Genomic DNA, 13,981 nt, shown 5'->3' on the forward strand with positions numbered 1-13,981 from the left:
AGAATCTGAACCTTACAATACTGTACTAACTAAAATACCCCTTACCTCTTATCACTAATCTAAGGTCTGGCCCTACCATATGGAAATAGAATTCGACAATAGTTTACTATGGTTATCCTGAAATTGATACCCCAGGAAAAACACAAAAACCACCCCAAAACTCTACCTCCAGACCGTAGAACAGAACCCTAAATTATCCTCTTAATTCCCTAATCATTAACTCTCTAATATCCTATTCCACTCTTCTTAAAATTCCATTCCTATATTCTGGTATTGTTTTTTGCTGTATTCTAGAGTCTACAGAACCTAGCAACCTAGGCTTTGATACCAATTGTAACGACCAAAAAATTACACCATTTTTTTTATTTATATAAATTACTCTGATACCCCTATAATCCCTACTCTAACATCTTAGGCCCCAGATGGGCACTGAGGTATCCGTGTATACAAATTGACACACCTATGCAGCGAAAAACATATAATCATACACCCATATTTACAATATCAAAATTCAGTGTTTCCAAACCATACATACATATTTACACATCACCCCAGTATCGTCTACTCAACAACACAATCCCCTGAGCACACTTACCCTAAATAGGGTAGTACAAAAGATCACTCTATCTGCGAGTCTGATCCGCTCGCGTAGTTGGATCACTTGAAAAATGTTGAATCACTAGGATGAGGCAACGCTCAGTAAGAGGAAATATGTTATTACTAGTGTGTGGTGACTGAGTTTCGTAAATACTATACTAACAATATCTGAAACTGTAAAAGTTGGTAAATCAATACACAATATATTTTACATCTATCATAGTTTAAAGTATAACTGTAATATCTGAGTTTTTTATTTTTTCATACTTCTAGTATCATACCATATCTGCTAATATTCTGTAAATCTGTTTACATATACATAGCTGAGGTGTTTACCCTAGAAAACTATACGTCATGATTTAAGCCCTCATGACAGGGTTATGCGACCCGTAGGCGGGACTTAATCCTGGTTGGCCTACTAGGTAAGTCAAAAGTACTCTACCAATCCTCAGCCTGGCCAAATTGCAACCTCTCCTAGGCTCAAAACTGGTAACTACCTTGTCAAACCGGCCACCTCATCCCAATCTCTGGGGAGTCTGCAATCACTCTAGGCACGGTTGACGAAAACCATCCACACACTATCTAAGATGTGTGGTTGCACTATGATCTATACTAGCTACAATATCATGCTCTACTAATTGAACATAACTTGATTCATTAGGGTCTGATACTAGCTATTTTCATCATGTTTCCAAAATAACCATAACACTATAAATCTGATCGAAAAATACTATAACATCTTACTAAAATAACTACAATATCTAACTGTCAAATCTGACTGAATAATTTGTAATGTTTGAGTGTTATGGTTTTGGAAAACATAACATTCTATAAATACTGTAAAATACTTGTATGTATAATATTTGTAAAATATTTTTCTGGTAAATATCTATTTATACAATATATCTATCCATATGTACACTGCAAATCATGATATTCTGAAAAACTGTATAAATTTTGTACTTAACAAATACTACTCAGGCCGCACAACTAATAAAACTCATGTTCTGAAATCTATAAAACTGTATAATTGATACCAAGTTCCTTAATAAACAAATATTATAATTTACTGATAATATTTCTAAATTTATTAGGATAGCATATTTCCCTTACCTAACTGACTGGAAGGCTCGCCTCCAACTTTAATCTCACAGTCATGGCGTGCTATTCTCAAAATCCTGAAATAATACATATATACATATTTCCAATAAGTCAACTATATTTCTCCGAACTTACATACTTGTAATTTTTTGAACTATAATTTACCTAGGCTCTTAGAAATTTTCACTAGGGTCCCCAACTCATGTTTGTAGGGTCCCAAAAATACCCTAATCCTAAAAATATAATACCCTAATTTATTTCACAAAACTCCAGTATATTCCCATATTACTCAAAATCTAAACTCAAATAAGCCTAATAAAAGTTAAAATACCCAAATAATCTACTTACCCTGGTTTTGGGATGGTTCCCAAACTTCTCAAATCAACATTTCGCTCCGGCTATGTTGTAGAGAATCTCCCCAGGATCACTGTGGTAGCTTCTGATCGTCAAACCGGCGAGAGACGGAGCCAGAAACCTAGAGAGAAGTAAGAGAAACCCATTTTTAGAGAGAGAAAATGAGGGAGAGAATTTCTTTCACTGGAAATCCGTTTTGGCTATATATATAGAGTGTTGTCCATGTGGCCTCGTCGACAAGCCACGTCTCCTCGTCGACGAGTCCAAGCAATAGTCTTGTCGACGAACGCCTACTCCTCGTCGACAAGATTCAAGCTCTGAAAACAAACCTCTTGGTAACTTCTCATCGATGAAACAAATGTCCCCATTGACGAGCCCAAGAAGCCCATTTGTCAATGAATGTGTTGCGCTGGTTGACGAGACCTTGCAGAAATCCTTTAGAATTTCTTTTTTCTCTTATTATTTAATTACCAAAATTCTTCGGGTCTCTACAATTGGCCTTAAATACCCACTTACACTCTACTATTTTAAAACCTTCAGGAAAATTAACGATGTCCCAGACTTTATTTTGTTCCATTGATTTCAACTCATCATTTATAACATTGATCCACTTTTCAGAATCATTACTTTCAATGGCTTGTAAAAATGTAACCGGATCTTACTCTTCCCTAAATCATAATTAGATTCTTACAGATATACCCAATAATCATCCGAAATAGCTGATCTCCTTTCTCTTTAAGATCTCCTTAATATTATTTCTTGTGATTATTCTGCAACTGGTTCATTGGTGACATTCTCATTACAGAATGACTAATCACTAGATTGTTGTTCAATGTTATCATATTGTTCAATAACTGGATAAACAATAATTTATGTTGAAGGTCTAGATATCGGGATAGGAATCCGAACTTCTTTAATAACCACATTACGTGAAACATCACTCCCACTAATTTCACCATTATCAAGGAACCTGACATTTCCGGTTTCAACAATTCTTATACTATGGTTAGGACAGTAAAACCTATACCCTTTGGACTTCTCTGGGTGACCAATAAAGTATCCGTGTATAGTTCTAGAATCCAACTTCCTTTTATGTGTATTATAGATCCTAGCCTCTGATGGACAATCGCAAATATGAAAGTGTCTTAAACTCGGTTTCCTTCCTGTCCATAATTCAAAAGGAGTTTTTAAACTGCCTTACTAGGAACCCAATTAAGCATATAAATGGTTGTCTTAAGAGCCTCCATCCACAATGAAATGGGTACTAAGGAGTTACTTAACATACTCTAACCATTTTCATAAGAGTACGATTATGCCTTGCAACCACACCATTCTGCTGAGGCATACCAAACATTGTGTATTCTGCACAAATATCATGCTCTTCTAGGAATTTAACAAACGGTCCTAGATATTATCGATCTTATTCCATCACACCTTCCATAAATACTCACCACCTTTGTCAGATTGAATGATTTTCACCTTTCTATCTAATTGTCGCTCAACTTCAGCAATATATGTTTTTAAAGCATCTACTGCTTGAGACTTTTCATGCAACAAATATATATATTCATAACGTGAAAAATCATCAATAAAAGTGATAAAGTACTTTTCACCACCAAAAGACGATGATTCAAAAGGTCCACAAATATTAGTATGAACAATTTCTAAAAGTTTTCCACTTCTTGTGGCTCCTTTCTTTGTATATTTGGTTTGCTTTCCTTTAATGCAATCGACACATACATTGAAATCAGTAAAATCAAGGTTTGAAAGAATCTTTTCTTTTACTAATCTCTCTATTCTTCCTTTGGATATATGACCTAGTCTTTATGCCATAAGAAAGAGAATTTTTCATTAACTCTGCTACTTTTATTTCCAACATTATGATGTAGGGTAAGGAGTGTTTCAGCAAAATTTTCATTAAGATTAAATTTATATAACCCCTCAGATAAAACACCTGAACCAACACATAAACCATTTTTTAATAAACGAAAACTTTTATGTTCAAAATACAAACCATAACCATCATTTCAAGTTTTGACATCGAAATTAAATTCCTAGAAATAGTTGGAACATAAAAAGTACTAAATAGGTCCAAACAGTGACCTGATTCTAAAAATAAACGAAAAGTTCCAACACCAACAGCTGGTACTTGATTTCCATTTCCCAAGATTATAAAATGCTCATTTTCCTGTATGTTCTGGATCGTAAGGTATCCATGCATCGAATTTGAAACATGAATAATAGAACTAGAGTCAATTCACCATGTATTAGAAGGAACTTGTGTTATATTTGATTCGAAACATACATAAGCTAATAGCTTACCTTTCTTTTCGAACCAAGTTTTACGTTTCGGGGCAATTTTTCTTTAAATGCCCATAGTCACGGCAGAAATAATATTTTGGTCCATTATGTTCCTTCTTGTGAGCCTCACTACCATAAGAAGGTCCCGCAACCTTCAATGGATCTTTCTTGAAACTCTTCTTTGATTTCTTTCCTCTACTTCCAACTTCATGACTTATGACATTAATTGAATGTGGTCCTTGTTGTCTAAGCCTTGCATCTTCTTGAATTAACATACTCACCAATGCATTCACATTCCACTTTTCCTTAATAGTGTTATAGTAAATCTAAAATAGCCCATATTGAGGAGGCAAAGAATTCAAAATAAACTAAACAAGGAAACTTTTATCAACATTCATACCTAGAGTTTTGAGTCGAGCAGCTAGATTAGTCATATCAAGGACATGTTCATTCATTCCTCGGCAACCATCAAACTTCATGGTGGTAAGTTCAGCCATTAATCTCCCTACAAGGAATTTGTCTGTTAAATGAAACCGATCTTCCACAGCCTTAAGATATTCCTTTGCATTTTTAATTTGAGGAAGCGTTGACTTAATATTGTTTGTGATACACATTCGCATGAACATAATGCTTAATTTGTTCGATCTTTCCCATGACCTAGACAAAGCTTACTGCTCCGAACTACTTGTTTCAGTAATAGCAGCCGGTTTATCAATTCACAGTGCTAAGTCAAGATCCAGAACACCAAGGTGAAACAGAATAAGCTAGCAAATGAAGTGAAACAGGAACTGACACTGCAACAAAATGATCACAATATCAATGCTTTGAGAAAAACATTTCCATTAGTAAATTGTGTTTAATCTTTGGATTAACTTATGCAATATACTAACATTCACATTTAATGGTGATTTCATCCACCTAGGCATAATTGATAATCCTTTAAAGTTTGATTGATCTGTCACCTTTGGGCATCCATTCCAATCTCACTATCATTCTATCAATTATCATAATCAATTTAATGATTACTTGAAAGTTGGTGCATCTTTGGGTCAACCATAATAATCAAATAATCATTTTGTAATAATTTTTGAAAATTCATATTTCATTTCAATATTTATAACTTTTCTTAGCTAGATCACTTTGGTGACAATATGCTAACCATAATATAAACATTGATTGATACCTTACTCAACAAAAATTTGTCTAAGTTCAAAGCAGATAACCAATTTCCCACAGTGAGAATTTTACTTGCTTACTTTTATGTAAAATCCGGTAGCTCATGCATGCATAAAAACAATTATTCACCCAATACAAATGGGTCCATAACATTGCTACCATTATCAATTTACTATTATAAAACATGTGAGTTGCCCACACTTAATCAAACAATAAAATGGTTTGCATATCCTACATTTGATGGCTTAATTCAAAATTATCGTCCTAGGGAAACCGTCGATAGTTTCAGAAAATCCGTCAACGGTTTTTCAGAAACTCAGAAATTTGCTTTAGGTATTTTATTTCGTTGACGATTTCAGAAAAATCATTGGTGGTTTTGTTTGGACAGCAAGGTCACAATTTCATAACCATGATAATCCAAACCAATACAATCCCAATAAATCCAACAAATATCATATAAATTTTCCGTTTGATTCCAAAAAACTATCATGAACACAAACTTTACATATGAAACAATAATGAGATTGAAAGGGTTAACGAAACAATTTTATATTGAAAGGAAGATCATGATAATTTCAGCCATGACTCTGATACCACATGTAAGAATTTAATCTAATATTCTGCTGTAATTTATTGAAATAAAGAGGATGTTTAATTATCATGATCTTCACACACACATACACACACACAGATATATATATATTTCCTTTATGTATTATCTTTAATGTGGAAAAATAAAAGAAATCATTAATTCACATACCGGGATCGTTCATAATATATATCAATCGAGAAGAGCACTCGAAGAAATCGTTTCTCTCGCTTCACCCTGATTTCTTTTTGTACTTCATCAGATTTTATAAGAGTATGACTAATAATAAGAGCGTAAAGGTAGAGAGACTATAATTCCTATATTTCTTTCATTCTATTACCATTAAGATTACTCTTCAGCTACTTTCCATAACAATAACTATATAAAAAAACCTTTCAACTTTCAGCCATTAAATCTCATATTATTTTCATAGCCAATCTCTTTAGTTAATCCATGACCTTTCATTACCCTTTATCATATGTGACATATATCTGGCACATATATTTACGGGGCAATTACGTCAGGTGAGGCGCCACCGCAGTGCCCATGGATCAAGCACTCCGACGCCGTCTCCTACATGAGCCTCAACGAAGATCAAGGCATTCTGTACACCGCATCCTGGGACAAGACCCTAAAAGTGTGGTAAATCTCTGATTCGAAGTGCCTCGAATCAATCAATGCCCACGACGACGTCATGAACTCCATCGTGGCCAGCACCAAGGGCCTAGTCTTCACCGGCTCCGCCGATGGGTCCGTGAAGGTATGGTAGAGGGAGTTGCGTGGAAAAGGCACGAATGTCTGGAGCGTGTCAGTGCTGGCACCGGATCTGCAACAGATGGCCATGATGCAGTAGCCGATGACACCTGCGGCGGCGCCGGATGGGGAGACGTCGTGGGCAAGTCTTCACTGGCTTCCTACAAGTCTGCACGCAACACCCTCCTTCTCAAGCTTTGTCTAGTTTTCCTACGAGTCTGCACATGGCACCCTTGTCCTTTGCTCTTCTTTTTTTTTTTTTAATTTTGGTTGCAAGTTCTACTACTGTTTCAGCATTCTGATTTCTTTGTTTTGGTCTTTGATTTCTATAATCGGAATTGGCTGTTCCTATTTTGGTCGAGCGAGGTGTAGAACAACTAGGTCTGGAAATTTTTTTTTCCCATTTTCATTTATTTGTTTTTACATTCCACTAGAAATGAGGGATTATTTTTGCTATAACTTTTGTACATGTAGTTGAGAGCACTAGGTGTCAAGTGAGGGGATGCAGTTGAAACTCACAAGTGAGAGGGAGATTGTTGAAAATTTTTCTTATGAGTTTGTCCTACATTGGTAAATTAAAGTGGAATTCTCAACAATCTCCCACTCACTTGTGGGTTCCAATCGCTCCCCTTTGAACAGAAACCATCTCCCTTATAGGAGTAAGCCTAATTCCCCAACAATTGCTCAAGTGGGTTTTACTACTGGAGCCTTCCGTGCCTCGGATTGTATTCCATATGCCTCCGAACCAATCCTACCTCTCACGTCTTGACCCTATTTGGATCCATCCCAAACCTAGATGATCCTTATTGGCCTCGGTCACACACTTGGTCCTCCAACTGTTAGCACATTAGGAGAATTAGCTTCACATCTCCACTTTTTACGATGTCGCTCACCCAGAGTTACAAACCATCGGCTCTGATACTGCTTGTTAGGACCGGAGGAGCCCATAGGTGAGCTTGATACACATGAGTGAACACTAACTTGACTCAAAAGCTTAAGTCTATTGGATCTTGGACCCAACCATATATATAAGCACTCATCATCAACTCTAATTTTCTAATGTGGAACAAGCTCACAAGTGAAATTCTCAACAATCTCCCCCTCACTTGTGAGTTCCAACCACTCCCCCTTAAACGAAACTATCTCCCTTATGGGAGTAAGCCTAATTCCTCAACGGTTGCTTAAGTGGACCTTACCATTGACACTACGTGTCTCGGATTACATTCCACGTGCCTCCGAACCAATCCTACCTCCCACGTCTTGACCTTATTCAAATCTATCTTAAGCCTAGATGATCCTTATTAGCCTCGGTCACACACTTGGTCCTCCAACTATTAGCACGTCAGGAGAATTAGTTTCATGTCTTGACTTTTACGATGTCGCTGACCCAGAGTTACGAACCGTCAGCTTTAATACCACTTGTTAAGACCAGAGGAACCCATGGGTGGACTTGATACACATGGGCGAACACCAACTTGACCCAAAAGCTTAAACCTTTTGGGTCTTAGGCCCAACCATGTATATAAGCCCCCATTATCCACTCAAATTTTTCAATGTGGGATAAGCTCACAAGTGGAATTCTCAACAATGATAAGCTCACAAGTGGAATTCTTAACAATCTCCCGCTCACTTGTGAGTTCCAACTACTCTCCCTTGAACGAAAAGCGTCTCCCTTCTAGGAGTAAGCCCAATTCTCCAACAGTTGCTCAAGTGTGCCTTACCACTGGTGCTTTACGTGTGCCGGATTGCATTCTACGTGCCTCTAAACCAATCCTACCTCTCAGGTATTGACCTTATTCGAATCCATTCCCAACCTAGATGATCCTTTTTGACCTCGGTCACACACTTAGTCCTCCAACTATTAGCAAGTTAGGTGAATTAGTTTCATATCTCGACTTTTTTACAATGTCGCTCACCCAGAGTTATGAACCGTCGACTCGGATACCACTTGTTAGGGATCTAGGAACAATAATCACACACACAAGAAAAACAAGCACACAAAATAAAAACACCAGATTTATGTGGTTCGGTCTAATCTGACCTACGTCCACGAAGCACACCAAATATACTATAACCTAGGAGAAAAACATGAGGAGAAGACTCACACTCAACTCAACTCTTCTCACATTTTTCTCTCTCTCTCACCTTCAGCACTCTCACACTCCTTGCTCACTCACTTCACTCGTAGACTTCATATAACATAAATGTTCTTATTTATATATACATATGATAGATATAGAAGGAAAGGAGTAATTGCATTCTAATGGGATAATGAGTATGTGGTATTTAATGGATTATTTTAGCATGTGATAATTGTGTTTTTGATGGAATGAGTTTGGTACGCGGCTGCAGCTTATCCTCTTTAAGGCGTTTCCATTTTCTCTGTTTCCATATTTTCTCTGTGTCCATATCAGCTTAAGAATCTCCCACTTGGAGATAGAGATACTATCTCAACCAGTATATAGATAATGATGTGCTCAAATCTATCTTCAAGCATGAAGACCAATTGAAGTTGAGCACAACTTTATCTTCTCTGTAGTCACCACCTTTGTCAACATATCTGTCGGATTCCTGCTACCTTGGATTTTTTCCAATGTCAACACTCCATCCTCTAATAAAGATCTGACAGAATAATAACGTAATCCAATATGTTTGGTTCTAGAATGAAATGTAGAGTTTTTTGCCAGATGTATCATACTCTAACTGTCGCAGTGCAAAATATTTCTTTCCTACTTTATTTCGAACTCTATTAACAAACCTTGAAGTCAAATCATCTCTTTACTGGCTTCCATCACTGCTACATACTTAGTTTCTGTAGTGGATAAAATAACAATCTTATGTATCTTTGACATCCAACTAATAGTTGTTGTGCCAACAATGAACACATATTCGGTGGTGCTTCTGCGATAAACAATTTCACCTGCAAAATCGGCATCAACATATCCTCGAATTTTCAAATCTCCTTTGCCGAAACATAGGCACTTATCAATAGTGTCATGTAGATATCTTAAGATCCACTTCACTACTTCCTAGTGGGTCTTTCCTAGATTTGACATAAACCTGCAGACAGCTCCCACTGCTTGACTAATGTCTAGTCTCGTACCAACCATGACGTATATGAGACTTCCAATGGCTGAGGCGTAAGGTACCTTAGTCATGAAGTCTTTCTCTTCATCTGTCTAGGGAGTCTGATCCTTGGAAAGATGAAAGTGACCGGACAATGGCATATTTACTGCCTTGGCATTAGGGGTGTACAAAATTTACCGAAAAACTGAAAAGCGGACCGAAACCGAACCGAAACACATTTTGGTTCGGTTTTTCGGTTTGCGGTTTCGGTTTCGATTTTGAAATACAAAAAATTTTGGTTTCGTTTCGGTTTTGGTTTTGGACCAAAACCGAACCGAAAAACCGAAAACCGAATTAGTAAATAATAATTGTATAATTTTATACAAGAGATGCTACGGTGCTACGGAGTCTTGCACTCTTCGCCATCTGACATGATGTCTTCTAGACTCAAAGGCAACCTGGAAGAGAAAGAGAGACTTGGCTTCATCTTTGGCACAAGCACAGACTCTGCCTCGTCATTAAGGATCTGAAAGACTCTCCTCATGGAAGGCCTCTCCATGCAATCTGGATTTGCACAGCTCAAACCCACAACCAACAGCTTCCTCATTTCTTCCTCCTTGAACTCCCCACTCAACCTTTTTTCTGCTGCTTCAATAATGTTTCCCTCAGAGTGCAATTTCCAGACCCAATCAACCAAATTGATCATTTTCTGAGTACCTATTTCTTTCTCAATTGGCCTCTTCCCACAAGTCACTTCAAGTATGACCACACCGTAGCTGAAAACATCAGTCTTCTCAGTTGCTTTCCAATACTGAAGATATTCTGGGGCAAGGTACCCCATTGTTCCCGCAGTTAGAGTCGAAACAGGGCTCTTGTCATGATCCATGGACCATGAGCCTCGCCAATCCAAAATCCCCAAGCCTTACGATGAAGTTTCCATCCAGCATTATATTACTGGTCTTTATGTCCTTGTGAATAACCTGTTGCTCACATTCTGTGTGTGTGTGTTTTTGCGAGAGAGAGAGGCCACCGACGAACTACAAAGAGGGCAACTGGGGAAGTACAGATTTGCCAAGGCATATGCAGGAAGCTAGGAACCACATGCTAGCCATCGGCCCATCCCACATCGGTTGGAAATGGGAAGAGAACTGGTATCCCACCCTATATATTTTATGTGGATCATCCTTTCAACATGTCTTACGTTTTGGGCTTTGTTATTAAAGCCTTAGCCCAAGAATTTTATAATTTCACAATGGGCTGTGGCCTGTTGATGCAGCCCAGCTCAAGTGATATTTTGTTTTGATAGTTCAAAATTCGGTAAAACCGAAAATAACCGAACCGAACCGTAGAGTTCACGGTTTGGTTTGTTCATAAACCGACGGTATACAGTTCGGTTTCGGTTCAGTCATTTTGAAAACCGAGGAGTTCGGTTCAGTTGGCGGTTTTGATAAAAATCGAACCGAACCGAACTGTGTACACCCCTACTTGGCATTGCTTATGTTGAATCTCTGTAAAAAAGGCTAATATACTCCGACTCAGATAACTGCAATGTTCCCTATTGTTTATCTCTGAAGATCCGGATCCCAAGTATCTGCTTGTCTGAACCCAAGTTCTTTATGTCAAACTCCTCTAACATTTGCTACTTCAATTTCTTGATTTCTCCTATATATGATCCTGCAACTAACAAGTCATCGAAATATAGCAATAGTACGATATAGCTAGAATGATACCTTTTGAAGTAGCAACAGTGGTCGGCATTGCACTTTTGAAAATCTTTTGTACACATAAAGCTATTCCTGGGAGCTTGTTTGAGACCATACAAGCTCTTCTTCAATTTGCATACAAGATGCTTTTTACCTTTTACTGAGAATCCTTCTAATTGGTGCATGTAAATCTCCTCATCAAGATCACCATGAAGACATTCTTTCCTTCTACTCGAAACCTTTAACTACAAATCAGGCTTTGTATCTCTTGGATCCGTTATGCTCATCTTTGATCCTCTACACCCACTTGTTGTGAAAAGTCTTCTTACCTTTGGGCAACTTAGCTAGGTCCCACGTTTTGTTGGGATTGAGGGACTGTTGACCTTATAGGTCATACCCGATTTTGATAATGACAAATACTCAAGTATTTGATGGCTATCTAGTTTGTATGTAGATTTATATTAGCAGATACATTGATGGCACATGAAGTAAAGCCTGAAGACCCTGAAGATTATTTTATGTTATAATTTATATCATTATTCAATTAGGGTATGTAATAGTAATTATAGGAAAAATTTCTGTAATAATGTAGAGACCCAAATAATTATCGTAATTTAATAATAGGAGGATGAGAGGGAAAAGGAATTAAAGAAGGAAATTATATAGGGTCTCGTCGATGAACACAGGGGATTCGTCAACGCGAACACATAAGGGGCTCATTGATGGGGACTTGTCTTGTCGATGAGAAGATACCAAGAGGATATTTCACAGTTCTGAATTTCATCGATGAGGGGTGAGCATTTGTCAACGAATTTCCTTCTTGACCCTGCTGACGAAGTGACGTGGCTCGTCGACGAAGGCCAAGGTTTAAATAAGCCTAAACTTCATTTTTAGCTGAATTTCACGCACAAATCACTCTCTCTCTCTCTCTCCTTAGTTCATCCCTCCTCCCTTCTCTCTAAGATTTTGGGTCGGATTCGCACCGATTCGATGATTTGAAGCTACTGCAACACTCCTTGGGAAGTTCTCTACAAATCTGCTGGAGTGGATCATCGGTGGGGCTTCCTTGGAATACATCCCAAATTCAAGGTAAGGCTTTTTATTTGGAATTTGGTTTTTTTATAGTCATAGGAAATGTTGTACACGGAGAAATACTGAAGTTTAGTTCTGAAAGATGTTGATTTTAGGGTATTGAATGGGGAACCCTGCAGGTGTAGGACTAAAATTTCATAGGGGCTTTTTCAATTGTCAGGTAAGGGAATAAACTAAAGCAGTAATTTTTCATGAAAATTATTATTAAATTATTAGCAGATTTATGTTCAAAAAGCATGTATTATATCTGAGTATTTTTGAGTAAATGCATATTTCGGAAAATATTGTTGTTACACTGAAATGTATGTTTTTAGTATAAAATGTCAGAAAATATAATTTCAGAGTAGAATATATGGTTTTATTCAGCATTGTGTGCCATGAAAATTATTTTACGCAAATTAGAGTAATTTTATAGAGAAAATATATTTCAGTGATTTTAAGGAATTAAAAAATAATGCTTTAGAATACATGATAAATAATATATTTATTCAAATTAATATGTATGAAATGTTTGGTGCAAGGCCGTATTTATGAATGATTTCGGCGTAAGGCTGCATTTATTTATGTTATTACAGAAAATGCTATCAATCTATTTATGTTAAACAGTATATTGTCATGTATTATATGTTATCAGAACCTGGATGATAGTTCAGTTCAGTTTCAGAAGCACGATACCGTAGCTATACAGTTCATATTATTACAATTCAAACTTATGCGAATCGCCCTTGCAAGTAGAGGGGGTGGGAGATGGATAGTCGATGTGGCTTTCAGTGTAGAGTTGTAGATGTCCATCTGGCAGTCCGGACCAGGGTGTGGTGGACCCATTATACTTACAAACATTTTTTACTCGGCAGTGGTCGGCCAGCTATTGTCGGGTCCCGCTTTCAGGTTGCACAACCCGTCATGGGGGGTAATACATGACATCAGCTAGCTATACATCGTGTGTAAATTTTAGTATTATTAGTTATATCATACAATTCATGAACAATATGATTTATTATAATTATAGAATTATGTGTTTACTCAACTATGTTATGATCAATGTTTTCTAGTATGTGAAATGTGTTGTATATCTACTATAGCATAAAATATTCATGTTGCACTGTATTTAGTTTATTTTCCCTTACTGAGAGGTGTTTCACCCCAGCTTAAATAATTTTTTGGAAACCCAGAAAAACCGGCAGATCAAGGTCGTCGTTGAGTTAGTTGTGCTACCTCGCTAGAAGGGTAAGTTTGAACTAGGATCAGG

This window comes from Malania oleifera, chromosome 7 (assembly GCF_029873635.1).
Source record: "Malania oleifera isolate guangnan ecotype guangnan chromosome 7, ASM2987363v1, whole genome shotgun sequence".
Classification (NCBI taxonomy): domain Eukaryota; kingdom Viridiplantae; phylum Streptophyta; class Magnoliopsida; order Santalales; family Ximeniaceae; genus Malania; species Malania oleifera.